This window comes from Rhopalosiphum padi, chromosome 2, assembly GCF_020882245.1.
Source record: "Rhopalosiphum padi isolate XX-2018 chromosome 2, ASM2088224v1, whole genome shotgun sequence".
Taxonomy (NCBI): Eukaryota; Metazoa; Arthropoda; class Insecta; order Hemiptera; family Aphididae; genus Rhopalosiphum; species Rhopalosiphum padi.
Genome location: NC_083598.1, coordinates 50290334 through 50310088, shown reverse-complemented (window position 1 = coordinate 50310088; position 19755 = coordinate 50290334).

Below are 19755 nucleotides of genomic sequence, written 5' to 3'. Positions count from 1 at the left end.
GACAATTTTTTTTTTTTAAAACGTAAGAATTTTCGAATAAATGGATGGAACAATACTGACATTTAATTTCAATGATTTTTTTTGTTTTTGCATTACTTCTCTGTGTCGTACGAGTATAACTAATATTAGATATATTTAATAATATTAATATTTAAGAACTAACAAAGAACAAAATAATATAAACTATATTTATAGAATATTCACATTTGAAATGTTAATATGACAAAATTTAAATATCTGAAGAAAAAGTTAACAATTCATTATATTATCATTATTTTAAATATCTGGTATCGTCCCCCGGTTATAATAGAATAACTATTTATATATGATATTTTAAACATATCAAATTAGGATTCAAATAGTAAAATATGATTATAAATATTCATACGTACGATAAAAACTGTTTATTGATTCTGTTAAAAATATAATTTTATAACCTTACTGATTTTATTATACACAAAATAAACTAATAGATATCTACAACAATCAACGTCGATAAGTAAGTGTTAACCACTTTATTACTATAATTTTGAGTCATTCTATGAATTTAAGTATGTATTATACTAATATTCCCTAATGTTTAAGGTCTATTGATTGTAACAGAGTTCTTAATAATATATTTTAATGAAAATACTAAAACAAATTCACATTCATTATAATATTTAAATTAAATGTAACATCGGTAATCTTACTTGTACATCCTAAAAGTATTAAACAATTTTAAATTAATTCAATATTTTCAAGATTCTATTTAATTAACTTATACTTAGATAAGTTTAAATTTAATAGTTATTTGAACTTGGCAATTTAATTTTAATGTCAGATGTAGTTTTTTTTATTTTAAAAAGTATATGTAATTTTTTCTTTAATAGCTGATCACTGCAAAACATTAACATATCACATTTCGTCATGATAGAAATAGTTAATTTAAATTAGGTAAAATGCAATAATATACAATTATTAGCTTACTTTGAATTGCTGGAAATTGTTTAAATGTAATTGATTAATTAGTATTACACTAAAATCTATTTAAATTCTACAATACTATGATTATATAGGTTAATTTTCATATCAAATAAAAAACATTTATTCAATTTAAAGTGTATTTGTAAAATATCGTATAACGCCAAAGTTCTGAGTCGTCCTGACTCTTGATTTATATTGGTTTTAACTGTAATATATAATATGTTATTTTGTATAGTATACCTACCTATAATAACTACCTATTATTATTATTAACGTGGTCGTATCTATTATATTAATCAGTTCATAATTGATACTGATATTGTATGTGTTTGAATATTTAATATCATGTTTAGAACCTAAACAGATCGATGACTATATAAGAATGTTATTATATTTTGTGTTTAATTACATTTATTATAGACGAAAAATAATCGGATATTCCAATTTGAGGGTAATTTTTGGTAGCAATTTGAATCTAATTAGTACATTAGAAAGTCAAAATAAATTGTAAATGTTTTCATTATTTTTAAATATTTATATTTCTACTTTCTTTATTATGCATGGAAAAACGTTTTTTATTGAGTAATAACTTCTCTATGTATTTTTTTTTCTTTATACAAAAACATAATTTTTAAAATAATACAAAAGTTTTTTGCTTAGTCAGTAGTCATCATAGATCATTTCAGTGGCATGGGTTTGCCAATGTTTCCAAAATGTAAGCAGAAAAACCAGCGTATATTGAAAATGTATTAAAGTCTAATTCATTTAATTAGTATAAAAAAAAAATAAACTTTTTTTGAAATTTGAATGACCTATTGAAAAATAAACTATTTAGTACAGAGTTGTAGTTGTATATAAATAATGGTGACCAATTTCAAATCACAAATTCATACAAATAGTAGACAAATACAAGGCTTCCTAAAACGTCTACATATATGTAATACTTACATGTATCATATCTACGGATATTATATATACCTACTAGTACCTATATCTTAATCCATGTCGTCAAGATTGTTATTCCGTCTTCTTAAACATATTTTTTATTATTAAAGTTAATAGTTAAAAAAAAAAGTAGCCAATGGACATTTTATTTTTCATATTTCTTATGTATAAGCAGTGCTTACAGTGCTCAGTGCTCATACGCACGTTACGTTAGTGGTTCCTTTTCTAACATCTGATACAGACAACTAACTCTTAAAAACTTCCATGGTTAGCTATTGAAATGAACGTTTAATATGAAGTTTAAACAAATTATGTAACAAGTATTTAGCAGTATCTATCGTGGATATGTATTAGCCATTTTGTAAAAAATATAATAATAAAAATGACAATAAATATATTTGTGTACTTACCACCGTAAAAGAAACCTATATAAATTATTAAATATTTATTTAAATTTATAATTAAATTATTTTTTTTTGTTAAATTTTTTAATTATAGTTATACCTTATCATTTATTATAGTTATCGTATAATTAATTAATAAAATCCTTATGGTTTATATTAAAGATATATTATATTATTATTATATTACATTTTAATTTAAAATAAATATATAATAACTATACCAAGAGAACCAACAGGACCTGGAAATAAATAAGTTACATTTTTGATTTGTGAATAATATAATGTTATTGTTTTGTGATATATGCAAATATAGTTGGTAAGCAATATCAATATTCTTCATAAATTAATTATAGGTATTGATAGTAGCATTAGATTTTCTTTGGGTACGATCAAAATGTCCTACCTATTATAGGGGTATACAATACCTATTTATATTAATGTAAATATAATTCAATAATATAATGATTATAGTATAATTCAATTCAATATGATTCTATTGTACCTACGTGAAACAATGAATATTATTTCATTAATTAATAATTGTATTACTCACTGAGGTTTATACAAAATTGTACTGGAGTCATTGGTTTTTCTTTAAATAAATAAAATAGCATTAAATTCTGCTTGATTAACTTTTTAACACGTTACTAATATAATTATACATAAATATATGACATAACCATGTTGGTTATGTATATTTCTTTGTATTGTATTATTATATTGGTTTTTCGCAATAAAGTTATTATTATTATTATTATTGATATTTTATACAATCATAATTTTATAATATGATAGCCACATGGAATACTATAAATATTTATTTAAAACATTTATAATTATAAAAAAAATATATAGAAAAATTATACTTATAAGTTATTACTTACTACCAAGATAAGTTATTCTCCTATTTTCTTCGTAGAATGCAAATGTACATTCTTGAAATTATATTATAATATTAAGTTGTTATTAATATTTTTCCTTTGTTATTATTCAATAAAGCCTCGGGAATCTATGGTCATTGGTAAAATTAAAATCATAAACTAGCATATTATGTTTACACTTGATTTTGAATTACATTGTGTACATTCCGATTACAATTAATTAACTAACTTGGACTTGATTAATAAAAGTTATCATTATTTTAAGTTGTCAGGGCCTAGAGCTTCAGAAAGATTATAGGATATTCCTGATGCTTCTCTCGTACGTAACGCGAAAATTACGGAGTTTAAATGTTATAAACGCACGTGATCGTGAAAGAAATACTCGTACTCCATGTAAAACAGGTACTTTTATTAATATTATAACCAAATTATAAGTGAAGTGTGATTCATTTAACATCCTTATCGCAATATTGAGAAACATTGAACACTTTATTACACATATTTGGTTGCAGGGAAGGGATATTGCTGAAAAGTGACTTGTTTTAAATTGTTTCGTGCTACCATTACTCTTATTGGCTCTCTTTTCATCGAATTCTCATAATCTTGAGATATCTCCAAATATCAAGAAGAATCTTATTATCTCATCAAATTTTCGGTAATTTATTTTTTTAGACTAAACATCATCAGTACAATAATTTGTAAATAAAACGAAAATGAATGTGTATATATTATCATGCATTGACTTATAAGGCATTACAGGCCAAGGGGAAAAGTATAAAAAAATTAATTGTTAGCACATATTAAAAGACACAGTTCATGATAGTAAACGTAAAATTTACCTAGATATGTATGGTTAGGCTTGACTCTACTTAAATGAATTCCAAATGTTTCACGATCTTCTATGATAGATATAATTATTATTACAATTATTACCCATACACGTGAATTATCACATAATTTATGAACAAAAAATATTTTTATAACGTATAATTTATTTATCTAGACATTTATAAATATATAGTTCAACTAACTCTGTATTTTATAAGTATACAATTTCATTAATTCTGCTAAATTTTCTAATATCTTAAAATGTCATTAATTTACGTTATATATTGAAAGACCTTTTTACAATATATCTAAGTTACACACATATATACATATATATATAGAATATTATCATGCTAAATTACTTACTAAACCGGATTGAATGACAATAGTTTAAAAATCCAATTTTATCTATATAAATAATATTATACTATATATTTTTATAGATTTAATTTTATCTTAGGTTGGATGCTGCTTTGTTTAAAGATGTAAATTAGTTAGTAAATAAGATACAATCATTACAAAGAATTCAGGTTTATATAAAAAAAAAGTTATTCAAAAACTTGAACCGACAATAAGTACTACGTTATTATAAAAATGGTTGAACCAAATTAGTTGGCAACATAAACTTCATCATACCTGAAAACTCAGCATAAGTCGTTAATTCATCTGTTAGTTGTACATAGTTGTATATACCAAATTAATAATTATAATAATATATCAACATACAATATTAATGAAAGAAATTGTTATCAAACAAACAATAATATATAAATTATTTAAGTTAATTTCAAATCTCATTATTTAACTGCTAGTGAATTTATGTTTTTAGAGGTAAAAAGGTAATTCGAAAGAAGAATAAGTAACATTGAATGAATAGAGTTGAATTTTATTACATAAAAAACATAAACCTAAATGTTAATATCATAAGATATGTTTAGCGTGAAAAATTTAGACGCTTTATCGTGCTCATAATTTATTAATAAATTTTAATAATATGTACTATTTACTAATATAATCATCTTACCACGACATTCTAAAATAGGAATATAATTTTAATAATTTAAAATTTAGACATTAAAAAGTAATGAATGTCTTCAAATGGTAATTACTTAAACATTAATTTTAATATAAAAATAATCGAAGAAAATTTTACTAATTCGGGTTGGATTAGTTTGATGGACAAATATACAGAATGCTGGCATGTTCTATTCATCGAAGTATTGGTTTAGTAATAATGAATTATTAAGAATTTGTTGAGCTTTAACGTATTAGGGAAGTCGATAAGCTATGTTAAATTGCTAGCGTAACTTTGTATAATAGGTATATAATATATTGATGCTGATACTAATTCTTATTATTGTTGAAATAGACAAGAGTTGGATTGGTGTGATATATTCTTGCTCAAGTCATGTAGAAGTTCTTCCTCTCTTATTATATATGATAAATTAAGCTAAAAGACTTATTTCTGATATTCATCCATTAACTTGTATAGAATAATATTTTAAGATTTATAAAAAAAAAAAAATGTGAGTTCTTATCTCATTTTTTAAATAAATTTGTACTTTTTAACATTTATAAATATTATTAATTATGAAAAAGTATCTATAGTATATTCTATAATACACTCGTGTATGCCAATATCAGGATTAAGGAAATGAATATATTGTTTCAAATGCTATCGTCTTAAATTAAAAAATTGATTGTCGATTAAGTTATATAAATTTAATAAAGAATTTGACTCATTAATTTGTATTATTCTTATTTAAATTGCCATCAATTTAATTTGTAACTGTAAACATTGTTAGTAATATTAAAATAGTTTATAAAGAAAAATAAAACTTTATATTTCTATTTTTTTTTAAATATTGACTATCAATTTTATAATACAATCATTTTTATTATTTTTTACTTAATATACTTATCATATTTTAATTTAAATATAAAAATATTGTTATTTTTTACAAACGTAATACCTTCATAATTAAGACCAATACAGCTTTTAATAAATATCACAACTATGAATATTAATAAAACTTTATCAGAAATCATAGTTACTGTTTAATAGATAATTACAAATAACAAACTGATATTTTTTCAAGAATAGAACATAATTATTTTCCGAATAGGTAAAATGTAAACATTTGGTGTTTATTTGTTAAGAACTAAGTAATCCAACCATGCAAACCTGCTATAAAAATGTTATGCTATATCATTGTTTGTTATATAGGACCCATATTAACAAATAAGGCATAGATAAAAATAATGTAACCTTATGTTTCAGTGGAATAAACACGTACCAACGGTATTGAAGTTATCAAAAACCTTTTGTTTATACTAGGCCATTTTAAATTCTGCAGAGCAGATATATGAATTTATTGATTTTATCCTGATTTTTTTCTTACAAATGTCGATAAAAAATTATTCGATGAATTCAAATTCTTACCAATTTAAATCTCTAATAGTGTTATTGTTATACCTATACAAATAACATTAAAAATACATGTACGATTTTATCTTGATATATTTTTTTTTGTGTATGAGTACCTACACCGTAAGTTGTCGATAAAATGCTATAATTCTCAAAAAGTGGACTTAGTATACTTGAGCGACAATATGTTTTGGCCCATACTTTGTTCATTCATAATCATCATCATTAATAATTATTTCTTCTCAAACAATTTTTGATATTTTTTTTTTTTGTACAAAATTATAATTTATTAAATAAATAATAATACATTTTAGTTATTTAATTTTATATTTTAATGAATATCATAAATAAATTTATTAAAAATTACGATTTAGTCGTGGAACATAAATACTGGATTACTATACTGTAGAATTTTTTTTGTAGATTTTTTAACATAAAATATTAAAAACAATAATACAATAAATTAATAGATTATTAATTATTTCAGTTTAATCATATCAGTAGTTACACCTAGGGTCTGTTGTTTCGTCTCTGAAGTTCTTCAGCTATACTTTTTTTTTCGATCTTCCATGCTAGGATATTTTTTTTCGAAAAAAATTGATATACTCAAGAATTTTTCAGCTATTAATAATAATAATAACAAAATTAATTATTATTATGGTTTTGTTACATCACTATACATTTTCATTCATCTAGGTATTTGTTAGCAGTAGCGTATGTAGAAGAAGGTCCTAAGCCTGGGCCTTTAGTGTAATTTCAGATCCAATGAAAAGTTTTGAAAAATGCTTAATTTACTATACATATGTAAAATGTAATAATAAGTATGTACTTATAAATTAAAATTCTTATTTTAAGTTTGAGTTCTGGTAAAAAAATTGATATAGCACTTTGGGGAACGGGTCATCTATAGAACATAATTCTTTGTTCTTCAAACAATTTCTACTTACATTACTATTGTTATTTAAATTTTATATTGTAATTCAAAAAACTTTCATCATAATTGAAACATATATAAACATATATTCAAATAATATTTTAATTAAAATTTTGCACTAAATCATCAAAAATCAATTAAAATATATTTCATATTTATAATCCATTATAATCTTTTTTTTTATATTATGCTATATATTAATAATTCTATATAATTTTAAAATTTTAGTAAACTGATATAATATAATATAAAAAAATTACTTGAAAATGTATCCACTTCCATTAGGTCTTCTATATTATAATAAGTCATATAGACTGTTAAATGCGCTATTAAGAATTGTAATATTATTTTAATTTTATAATATTTTTATACTTATCATGAACTATCAATTGTACCTAAATAACATAATTATAAGATAAACTCAAGTCTGTTTTTGCGTTATTACCTTTTATATCTTTAAGCCAAGAAGGTTCTATATAAAATAAATAAATACAATTATATTCCTAATTTTAGATTAACGTCTAAGATTCAAAATACTATCAAATCAAAATTAAGTTTTGCAAGCATAAGAAAAAAATGTATAGTAATTGATTTTTTTTTTTTTTTTACTGCATATAAACAGTTAATTAAATATCTGTTAAAACGCATTTTAAGGAAGAACTTGCTACATTTCAAACTGTATTCTTAACTTACTCAATATTTCAAAATCCATGAATTCCTTGAGTTTTTTAGCAACAAACATACTACCATTATTTTTCAATAATAAATGGATTATAGTTCAAGCTGCATTCTTAACTTATTCAATTTGGCAGAGTAATTTTGCTCCATGAGTCCATAAGCTAAAAACGTACAACTATTACTTTTGAATCATAAATAGATTATCAAAGAAAATTATTCTGTCTATTTTGTTATTTATTTTGGGTGCCAGTAGTTGCTAATATTTTTTTTTTTATAACCAATGGCAAATCTAGTTTTATCAAGAATATTTTTATTGGCTTGAAGTAAAACGAATCTCACCTGTGGTTGTGTATGTCAAAGTCAATTATTAATCAACTAAAGTACTTAATAAATATTCGATGATTATTTATTGTCTTGTACGTACCCAATTTAAATGATTTAATTATATTTTTATATGGATCGTTCGCTAATTAATACATAATATTCATATTAGTTCACTTTATTTTATTTTGTTTTGGATATTACTTTATTATGTTTTTCCCTTATTTATAAACACTCGATTTAAAATTTAACAATCTTTAGTGGTGTATCAATGTTTAGCGAGAAAATTTTATTTTAAGTAAGAAATCATTTTTCTTCAAAAAATAACAAACTCATTCCATTAATGTCCTTTTTCATCCACCTACCAAAATACTAATAGACATGTTGTCCATAATAGCAGTCACCATCCCCCGACAACCTCAACTATGGTTAACATTAACGCTAATATTAAACTAATTTTGAGCTAATGTTTCTAATAAATGTTAAACTTAGCTTTTAAAAACTTGAGTACGAATTTCCTCGATATAGTCGAAATACAGTTCCCAGTTGTACTAGTTGTAAATGTAGCACTTATTACGTACCTGATGTACTTGTTTTTATTTAAATATAATAATTTTCATAGATAAATGTAAACATTTGAGAATCATCAATTGAAAATATGGTTCTTAATCTATATTTTTATTACTCAATTTAACTTTAATACCATTAAAAACTGAAAACACTGGTTTATACAAGTTATCTCATTTGCCATTATACATTTATAATTATACATATATTTACGGAGAAAAAACTAAAGTTTAATATCAATATGTTTAATATTATATTAACATAATATTATAAATGTTTGATACGGTCCTTGGTAATAATTTTTTTATTGAGTTATACCTATATGCAGTGGCGTTTTTACGGGGGGGGGGGGGTCGGGGGGTACTGGGTATTCGTATAAACTAAATTTTATACGAAACTTTTAAATGCTAAATCATATTATTTATTCTTTAAAAATCTATCTGTAGCTTTATCCGTATTCTATGTCTCTTGATGTATAGATCTTGTTTTATAATTTAAATTGAATTGACAAATTTTAATAATTAATTATTAATCTATGATATGTTATATGTATAATATGTATAATGTGTATAGTATAAGTGCCTTAAATAAATAGTTAAAGTATAATACAGTATGAATAATATGATATTAATGAATACCTACTTTAAATTTTTTTAAACCACTCCCCCCCCGAAACTTTTTCCTGCGTTTGCCCCTGATGGAAGCAGATATTTCTATATAATTTTTTTTCAAAATTCATCTGACTTTAGTGTTACTAAAAAAAAAAAAAACTAAAATCCATTTCCTACATAACCTACATATAGAGAATAAGGAATTTAAATATGTTTTCAAAATTAATATCGGACTTTTCTTACTGGGTAAATTTTTTTCCGCTTATTGGTCTAACGAAAAACGACGAAAAAACGACCCGCTTTCAGCAGCCTTAAAGTTAAAATACAATATAAAGAAATCAATAGTTAAAAAATTCAGGATCAAATCAATTTAGTAAAGCCTTAAACAATTTTTTTTTTGACATTGTGCTACACATATTATAAAAAGTCCTTTGCAGGGCATAAAAAAAAATTATATATATTTTAAATCGTGTAAAAAAAGCTAAATAGACAAAAAAAAATTAAAAATGAAATACGAGTACATAGGTAGTATACAATTTTCTGAATTTAATAATTTATTGACATTTGCTTTGGTGCTCTCTATTAATGAATTACTGAAACAGATCTTTCAAGATTTTGATTATTTTGGTGGCAAATTATTTCCCATTGCCCTATAAAGAGTTTAAAAACAATTTAAGACAATATTACAAGGTAATGTTTTAATTATATTATTATATTTCATTCATAACCTAATTTAAATCCCAAAATTAAAATCCTATTTTCAATCTTACATACGGCCACTGATATTATGAGAAGTCGTACTATTTTATTATTATTAGTTTATTAGTAATATAGTATATTATATAAATTAGTAATTTAAATTTACTATGCGAAAGTAATTGAGGTACATAATATCATTATTGAGGAGTGGATTGTAAATTTCTAGTTAGTAACTGTATGGCATTCAGTTAGTTAGCGTGTTAAATTATTTTAATTACGTACTACAAATATCTGTTTTTATTAGTCATGAGCATAAGGGATCGATCTACTAATATATTATAGTTGAAATATACAACGCTAACAATAATATGTGGTCAATGAAATAAGTGGAAAAGAAGTCGATCGGATTTATTATTGGTGGAGTAGTTATTGGGAAGCCAACATACAATTTAAAGATAACTAGCAAACATATTGTTATCCTGTATTCGTTATATTTACACATTGAAACAAAATATGGTAACCAATTCTATGATGTGGCAGTTGTTAATAGGCCACTACCTATAACTGAAAATTAACTACATGCATACATGATTATATTTTTGAACTTGTATATTCGATTAAAATAGTTTTATTTTTATGTAATTTTTATAGATTGCTTTTGAATTTTTTATTCATGACATTTTATAAATATGATCTTATAAAATATTGATTTGTTTTAATAAATATTTTAATCATGAATACAATAAAGTAATTTATGTTTTAAATTTATATTTTTGTATTGGCGTTCTCAGCAGTTTCGTCACACAAAATATTGAAAAGCGTTAGCTAAAAACCATTTCAGTTAATTATTATTATTTTTTCACTTATTAATTTTTTTTTCTAGAAGAAGATCTTTTTGTTGTATTAGAAAAGTATAATCCTAAATATATATTTTTTTCATAATTATGACTTTTGTGAGCTTATATCTGTAATTATTATAGTATTTTAAGCCAACGTAAGATATTTGAAATAATATATTTTTATATACTTAAGTTGGTATAGCCTTTCGTCATTCTACAAATGATTCATAATACACCTAGACAGACTGTTATTGGCTTATAAAGTATATGATTCCGTGTTGATTAATCTATCTTAAATGTTTGTTTAATTATTCAATTATATTAGGTTTTTCTAGTGTTAAGTTATCTTATACACAAAATAAATGTATCACAAACTGGCATGATCCATGTAACTTACCTATTAAACATTGCACCAAAAATGAAAATAATAAATCACGAAAGCACTGGTTAGTGAATAATAAAAGATTATTTAGTGTTAACTATAAATGGTAGAACATATAGAGAAAAAAATTTTCAGTCTGTTGAAATATACTTAATAAATCATCAACATCACTTTGTTGGATACCTGTTATTGGTACATCGAAAAAATTTAAGAATTTATGTACAATACTTTTATCCGACATAACTTTTACCTAACACTACATTTGTCAAATAAAATAATTCAAAAAAAAAACCAAAATCAGACGAATAATTTATCATGGATAATATCTTTTTATGTGAAAAAGTAATATGAATAAAAAGTATTAGTGAAATAAATTATAAATGACAGTAGAAATCGATCAAATATATTATCTTTCTAAGGGGAATCGCTCATAACATTAAATTGTAATATTTTGTATGTAGTATAATGTTTTAATTATTATTAACTTTTGACACATATTTATTGTTTCTAAATCAAAATATCCTTAAACCAAAATATTCCCGCGTAAATAATCATAGATATTCCACATATGTAATATGTTTATATTTCACGAAATAAAAAAATTATCGGCGCTTGCTTTTGTACCTATATATAACTTTATTTCTGCATTTGATAATATGGATGAGCGAATAAATGGTAGATACTATTGAATGTAAAATCAATTTGTAAATAACATAGCATAATATAATATTTTGTTGAAATTTTGATTAATTTTTGACACAAATGTATTCATAATTTAATTTGATATTATCGGACAAGTGTAGTGTCGGTCAAAAGTATTGTCGGGCAATTGAATGTCAGAAAAACTACTGATCCCGACTGTATATACTATATATGTTATAAATTGTATCAATTATTAATGTATTACTTATATTATACTGTATTAAGTTTATACAAAAAATACGTATAATATCATATTATTATTTGTACCACAATATTTATAACTTTGTTGACAAAATATACTACTTTTTTAATATTAATAAATTTAGTTTATTTTATATTATAAACATAATATGAATGATTATAATTATTAAATAATTTACACTCGGAACATATTATGTAGTATGCTACATACTCACTATTCAACATAAATGAGTTTGATGGTTTTTTTTATTATTTATGTTAAAATATAATGAAAGGTAATTAATTTAATAAAATACAGTACAACTAATTAGGATCTTGAGATGATTCTGATACGGCGGTAGTGGTATGTCGATTTAAATCTAAGTAATGAGAATTACAATATTGTTTGCACCATTCTGAGGATATCCAATATATGTCTTCTACAAAATATAATAAAAAACAGGTTACCCTTTTGGCATCTTTTTTTTATATGTCATACAATTTAATGTATATATATTAAATCGAATGTAAGGTTTTTTTTTTTAATAATAAATAAAATAATATTCGGTCATGAATGGTCTACACAAAAAAAAGTAATAATAATTTAAATTAAAAACAAGAACTTTTATATTTAAAAATTCTTATTTTAAAGAAGATTAATTTTATTCTCTATCAAGCACATAGGCAATTAGGCATAGAGTAATATAGTAGTTCCCTTATAATAATTTGTTGTATAACAAAATTTAAATCCTATTCATGAACATCTAATACTGTTATGAGGGTTATTTACCATTTTATTTGTTATATTATAAATCACAAATTGAAATATTCGTTTCAGATTTTTTAACTTTCATAGAAATTTTAAGAATAATGATATTCAGTACTTTTCTATTAAATTAAAAGGTGTTTAATTTTTCACCACCAAATTTACGTAAATATATGTGTTCATAAAAATGGGTAGTAAACAGAGTGATAAATTAAAACTATTTGAAACAGATTTATTTCAGAAAATCTTACACAAGTTAACCTTTGCAGGGATGGTTCAATTGTAAATTAGTTTACCGGGTCAGAAAACAGATAAAAAGTAATATTTATTTTAGGGGTTGGTTCAACTCAAATTTTCTTGAATTTTTTACTTAAGTGATTTAATTAGTTATTCAATTGGTCGGTTGTATCATCTAAAATGTATTACTTATTAATATATACTGGGATTGATAGAAAGATCTATTATATAATTGTACATAAATTCGGCAATGTACGAAGTTGATGACAACCAATAGGAGATACTCTATGGGGAACTGGAAAACTTTATTGAAGAAGCACCACATTTGAACAAATAATCGGTATACATAATGATTCGATATAATATTTCTAATCTCACTTAAAGTGAACTTGTATTAAATACCAAATTTTGGTATATTATTATTATCACAAGTTTCATTGTAAATCACCATCTTAATTATTGTTCTAACACAAGGTATATTGATTGTTTGAGTGAATCACCACAATATATTTTGATTTTTTACCCACTTATGTAAAAATTTCCCAGGTGTAAATTTATTATATAATTGTGTATTTTATTTTTAATATGGTTGAAAAATATTGCTATGACTAGACGAACAGATTTGCATTCTATGAATATAGTGTCCTGTTTATTTAGTTATTATATATAAACTAACTATAATAGCCGTCAATTTAAAATATTTTTTTTCGTAGCCAAATATAGTCTCCATAAATGAATTATTGTTTGTTGTGGTAGAGCGCAGCAGAGCTGTTTTTCCCTTAAATTTATTTAGCCACACAGGCGATTAGTTTATTATGCTATTTTCTATAAGTATGCGTTTAATACAATTTATTGCATATATTTTTTTGCAATAATACAGAATTTTATTTTTATATCTATGTTTGTACTGTTTAGTTAAATTGTGTTGTAGTGTACTACATTTTTCTTTGTTATTTTAAATTTTTAAATTTTTATTTGCGATATACACATTTGTATTATTTATTCAGTTGTATCTGTTTTATACCAATAATATACGCATTTAAAATATACCTTACACATTCGTAACGTTTATATTATTACGCAGGGATAATCGAAAAACGATATTGTATTACATTTAATTTTTAACAATATAATACAGAAGAAATACGAATACAAAACTATAAATCATTTTTGATTATTTTGAGCGAAGTATAATAATCTTACCATTAAGGCTATATTAATACTCTTGCCATTTTTTGCAATAAGATTAGTAGTATTTAGCAGTAATTCTAACTTTAAGCGCGTGTACAAAATAATATTCATGCTGGTAAAAATGTTGGGCGGCATTGATGGTTAATATTATTGTAATATATTGTAATTTACATTGTTTATTATAAACGTATAATCTATAGTGCAACAAACTCAGAATATTATGAGTATACAATTTTATTTTCGCTTCAAAATTTTCTATTTTCTTAAAATTACGTTGAAATATTATAGATTATTAACATCTATATTAAATGTGCTGTCTGGCATACTTTTAATTTATTGATTATGTATTAAGATTTATTTAAATTCCTTTGCATAACAGTAGCTAATATAATATAATAAGGACCAAAGTTTGGGAAACGATGATGGTTTAAAGAGTATAACCCTCATGCAATACGTCTAACACCTAACTATTTTGGAATACTTTCGAGCATTGTTTGTTTGTGTGAATCACTACTATATTTTGATTTTTTTACCCACTGTATGTAAAAATTTCCTAGGTGTAAATTTATTATATAATTGTGTATTTTATTTTTAATAAGGTTGAAAAATATTGCTATGACTAGACGAACAGATTTGCATTCTATGAATATAGTGTCCTGTTTATTTAGTTATTATCTATAAACCAACTAGCCAGTAGCCATATATAGCTTCCATAAATTAATTATTATTTGTTGTGGTATATCGCAGAAGGGCTAATATTCCCTTAAATTATTTAGCCACATAGGCCATTATTTTATTATGTAATTTTCTAAAGCTATTTTTAATATAAATTATTGCATAGATTTTTTTGCAATAATACAGAATTTTATTTTTATATCTATGATTGTACTGTTTAGGTAAATTGTGTTGCAGTAAACTATATATTTCTTTGTTATTTTATAATTCAAAATTTTTAGCTGTGATATACGCACTTGTATCATTTATTCAGTTGTATCTATTTTATACCGATAGTGTACACACTTAAAATATACCTTAACACGTATACACACATTCATCACTTTTACATTATTACGCGGGTATAGTCGAAAAACGATGTGTTATAATATTTAATTTTTAACAATATAATATAGAAGAAATACGAATACAAAACTATAATCATTATTGATTACTCTAAGCGAAGTATATTATTATAATATTTTGCCATCTTTGCAACTGCAATAAGATTAGTAGTTTTTATCAAATAATTCTAAATTTCAAGTCGTGTACAAAATAATTCATGCTTTTGATCAACATGAAAATTTTATTGTACATAGAAAATTACAGGGATATATTTTTTATAAATTTATAACAAAATATACTACGAGTTTAGAATTTAAAATTGCATAAGGTTTTTACTGAACAAAAATCATTAATTTACGTTAAAATATGAGTTTTATTAAAATTCTAAATTTAAACGATTAGAAAAAAAAATTTTAGGTACTTTTTCTAAATCCGAAAATACATTATAATTGAATGAAAACTCGTGTCTTAATATTCCTTTGGTATACTGAAATGTATTCTTACTAACCGGTGATTTACATTTTATATGATTATTTATTGGTATTAAAATGATGTGAAAACGTTTATTGAAGGAGTATATCTTAATTATCCATGTTTGAAATTGATTTAAAATCTTTGTATAAAATTATCGGGCTTGATTAACTCAAAGTGGATTGAGTACCAACTAAAGCGTTTGAGTTATCAAAAAAAAAAAACTTAAAGTACAATTTTAAAACAATACGATATTATTTATTTATTTATTATTATATTTAGTATAATTATTTATTATTTTATTTATCATCAAATTTAGTTTTTAAAAGATTAGTTGTTTTTTTTTGTTATTCAATCTGTTACAAAGTAAAACATTTGGCGTGAGGATTGGCGAATGAGCACCTACCTATTTAATTTTATCATACCATAACGGAAAATATAATGATCATTATGATCTCCATGAATACAATAGTATACGACATGCATTATAAATTATATTATAATACCTATGACGTGCACGCAAACTGTACTGTGCCCTTAATATGTTATATTTCTAAATAGATATTCAAAAAATATATTTAGTTTATTATTATCACAAAAGTACAACAAAAACCAATTCATACATTTTTTTTAATGTGTGAAAAATAATACAAAATTATGAAAATACCATCAGTAGACCTTTTTATAATTACGGTGAATTCTACTTCATCGAAATTGGTTAATTTTTAAACTAGTTCCGGTTCACTTTTTGAATTGAATACATTTTCATATCCCCCTCACCACCAAGGCTAGGTTAAATATTAAAATGTAAAATAATCAAATAGTAAAACATTATGTGTTCACAAATTGTTCAACATTATATCATCACTGGGCTTGTACGCCGCATTGTACAGATAATTTGACTACATTTATGCGCAGAGTTGTTCTGCCAGAGCAACACATTAATGATAATAAATACTTTCGAGCAGTATTGTTTTTTTTTCAAATGAAAATGAAAATTGGTTAGTTAGTCTGAGAATTTAATGTAAAAATACGTAAAATATCATATTATTATTTGTACCCGAATATTTATATTATGTCTGTGTTGATAAAATATACAACTTTTTTAATATTACTAAATTTAATTTATTTTATATTATAAACGTAATATGAATGAATATAATTATTAACTAATTTACACTCGGAACATATTATGTAGTATGCTAGATACTCACTATTCAACATAAATGAGTTCGATGGTTTTTTTTTTTATTATTTATGTTAAAATATAATGTTATAATATACAGGTAATTAATTTAATAACATACAGTACAACTAATTAGGATCTTGAGATGATTCTGATACGGCGGTAGTGGTATGTCGATTTAAATCTAAGTAATGAGAATTACAATATTGTTTGCACCATTCTGAGGATTTCCAATATATGTCTTCTACAAAATATAATAAAAAACAGGTTACCCTTTTGGCATCTTTTTTTTATATGTCATACAATTTAATGTATATATATTAAATCGAATGTAAGGTTTTTTTTTTTAATAATAAATAAAATAATATTCGGTCATGAATGGTCTACACAAAAAAAAGTAATAATAATTTAAATTAAAAACAAGAACTTTTATATTTAAAAATTCTTATTTTAAAGAAGATTAATTTTATTCTCTATCAAGCACATAGGCAATTAGGCATAGAGTAATATAGTAGTTCCCTTATAATAATTTGTTGTATAACAAAATTTAAATCCTATTCATGAACATCTAATACTGTTATAAGGGTTATTTACCATTTTATTTGTTATATTATAAATCACAAATTGAAATATTTGTTTCAGATTTTTTAACTTTCATAGAAATTTTAAGAATAATGATATTCAGTACTTTTTATTAAATTAAAAGTTGTTTAATTTTTCACCACCAAATTTACGTAAATATATGTGTTCATAAAAATGGGTAGTAAACAGAGTGATAAATTAAAACTATTTGAAACAGATTTATTTCAGAAAAGCTTACCCAAGTTAACCTTTGCAGGGATGGTTCAATTGTAAATTAGTTTACCGGGTCAGAAAACAGATAAAAAGTAATATTTATTTTAGGGGTTGGTTCAACTCAAATTTTCTTGAATTTTTTACTTAAGTGATTTAATTAGTTATTCAATTGGTCGGTTGTATCATCTAAAATGTATTACTTATTAATTTATACTGGGATTGATAGAAAGATCTATTATATAATTGTACATAAATTCGGCAATGTGCGAAGTTGATGACAACCAATAGGAGATACTCTATTGGAAACTGGAAAACTTTATTGAAGAAGCACCACAGGTAGTAACGGATAGGTTCAACAAAATATTGATATTAATTAATAATTAATGTTATATTATAATTTTTAAATCTTGAAATGTTAATTCGTATTGGTTATTAAGTTATAATAATTTAATTTTTATCATATACTAAGGTTATTCATTATTAATATATTATATTATATATGATACTTTTGATCATTATATTATGACCTATCAATAAATATTAAATTTATATTATATTATAGTTACGAATTATATAGGGTAATATTATACCATTTTTCTATTATTTAACTGAAAACAATTAAATAGGTATTATAATTAATTATTTTTTACAAGAATACCTACCAAATATTTCATCATCAACAATTCTAGTGTGATATCGGTAGTATTTCATTGCTTCAACTAAAACAAAAAATTGAACAATTTAAGGTATTATTATGCTTTGATTAGTGAAACAATAATTCTTAAACATATTCAATCTTTTTTTATTATTATTATTATAATATTACCTGTAAACTAAGTTAACTTCTTAAGGGGAAAATATAATTTAACGCTCTGGTTTAGGTGCAAATTAAAACAATTATTCAAAAAAATAAAATAGAACACACTAAGTCTTCTTCTCAGACCGGCCCTGTCTCCAGCGAAATTTGCCTCCCAGTTAAACGTTTAGAACACACTAACACTATCTCATAACAATCCATTACATCCAATCAGTGACCAACACGCACGCCACGCTATCTGGATGAGCTTACTTACCTAATCTTAGAATTTAATCTTATCTCATCCTGTAAAATATATCTATTTTTTAACTTATTTTTACCATACGAAGAGTCCTCAACCAATTTTTATTAGTTTATTTTCACTGCAAAAAGTGTTGGTGGTATGCAAATCAAACAACAAACAGTACCAAAGTGTTCGTATACCTAATTCCCATGTTCAAAATCAATCTCCGTCTCCGTACTAAATTAAAAACCACCGTACCAAGACCGATGTACCATCATTGAATAAAATTTCCCCTATGTACAAGCCACTAAATAATAATGTTATTATTTTTGCTTATTATACGATAATATTTAAATAGATTAATATTATATTTTAATTAAAGAATTTTGATATATATACATATAAAAAAATTACCTGAAAATTTATTTTTTTCATCAAGGTAATCTATATTAACACAAAATTTCGGCTGTTAAATTATGTGCTGCTAGGAACTATACATTTTTAAAAGGCTTATTCTAATATAATATTATATAATAGCATTATTTCAGTTATACATTGTTGTATTTGCTTTGTATATTACCTTTAATCTTTGTAGACTGATCTTCATATTCAATTCTTACTACAAAATAAAATATTAATTATTAA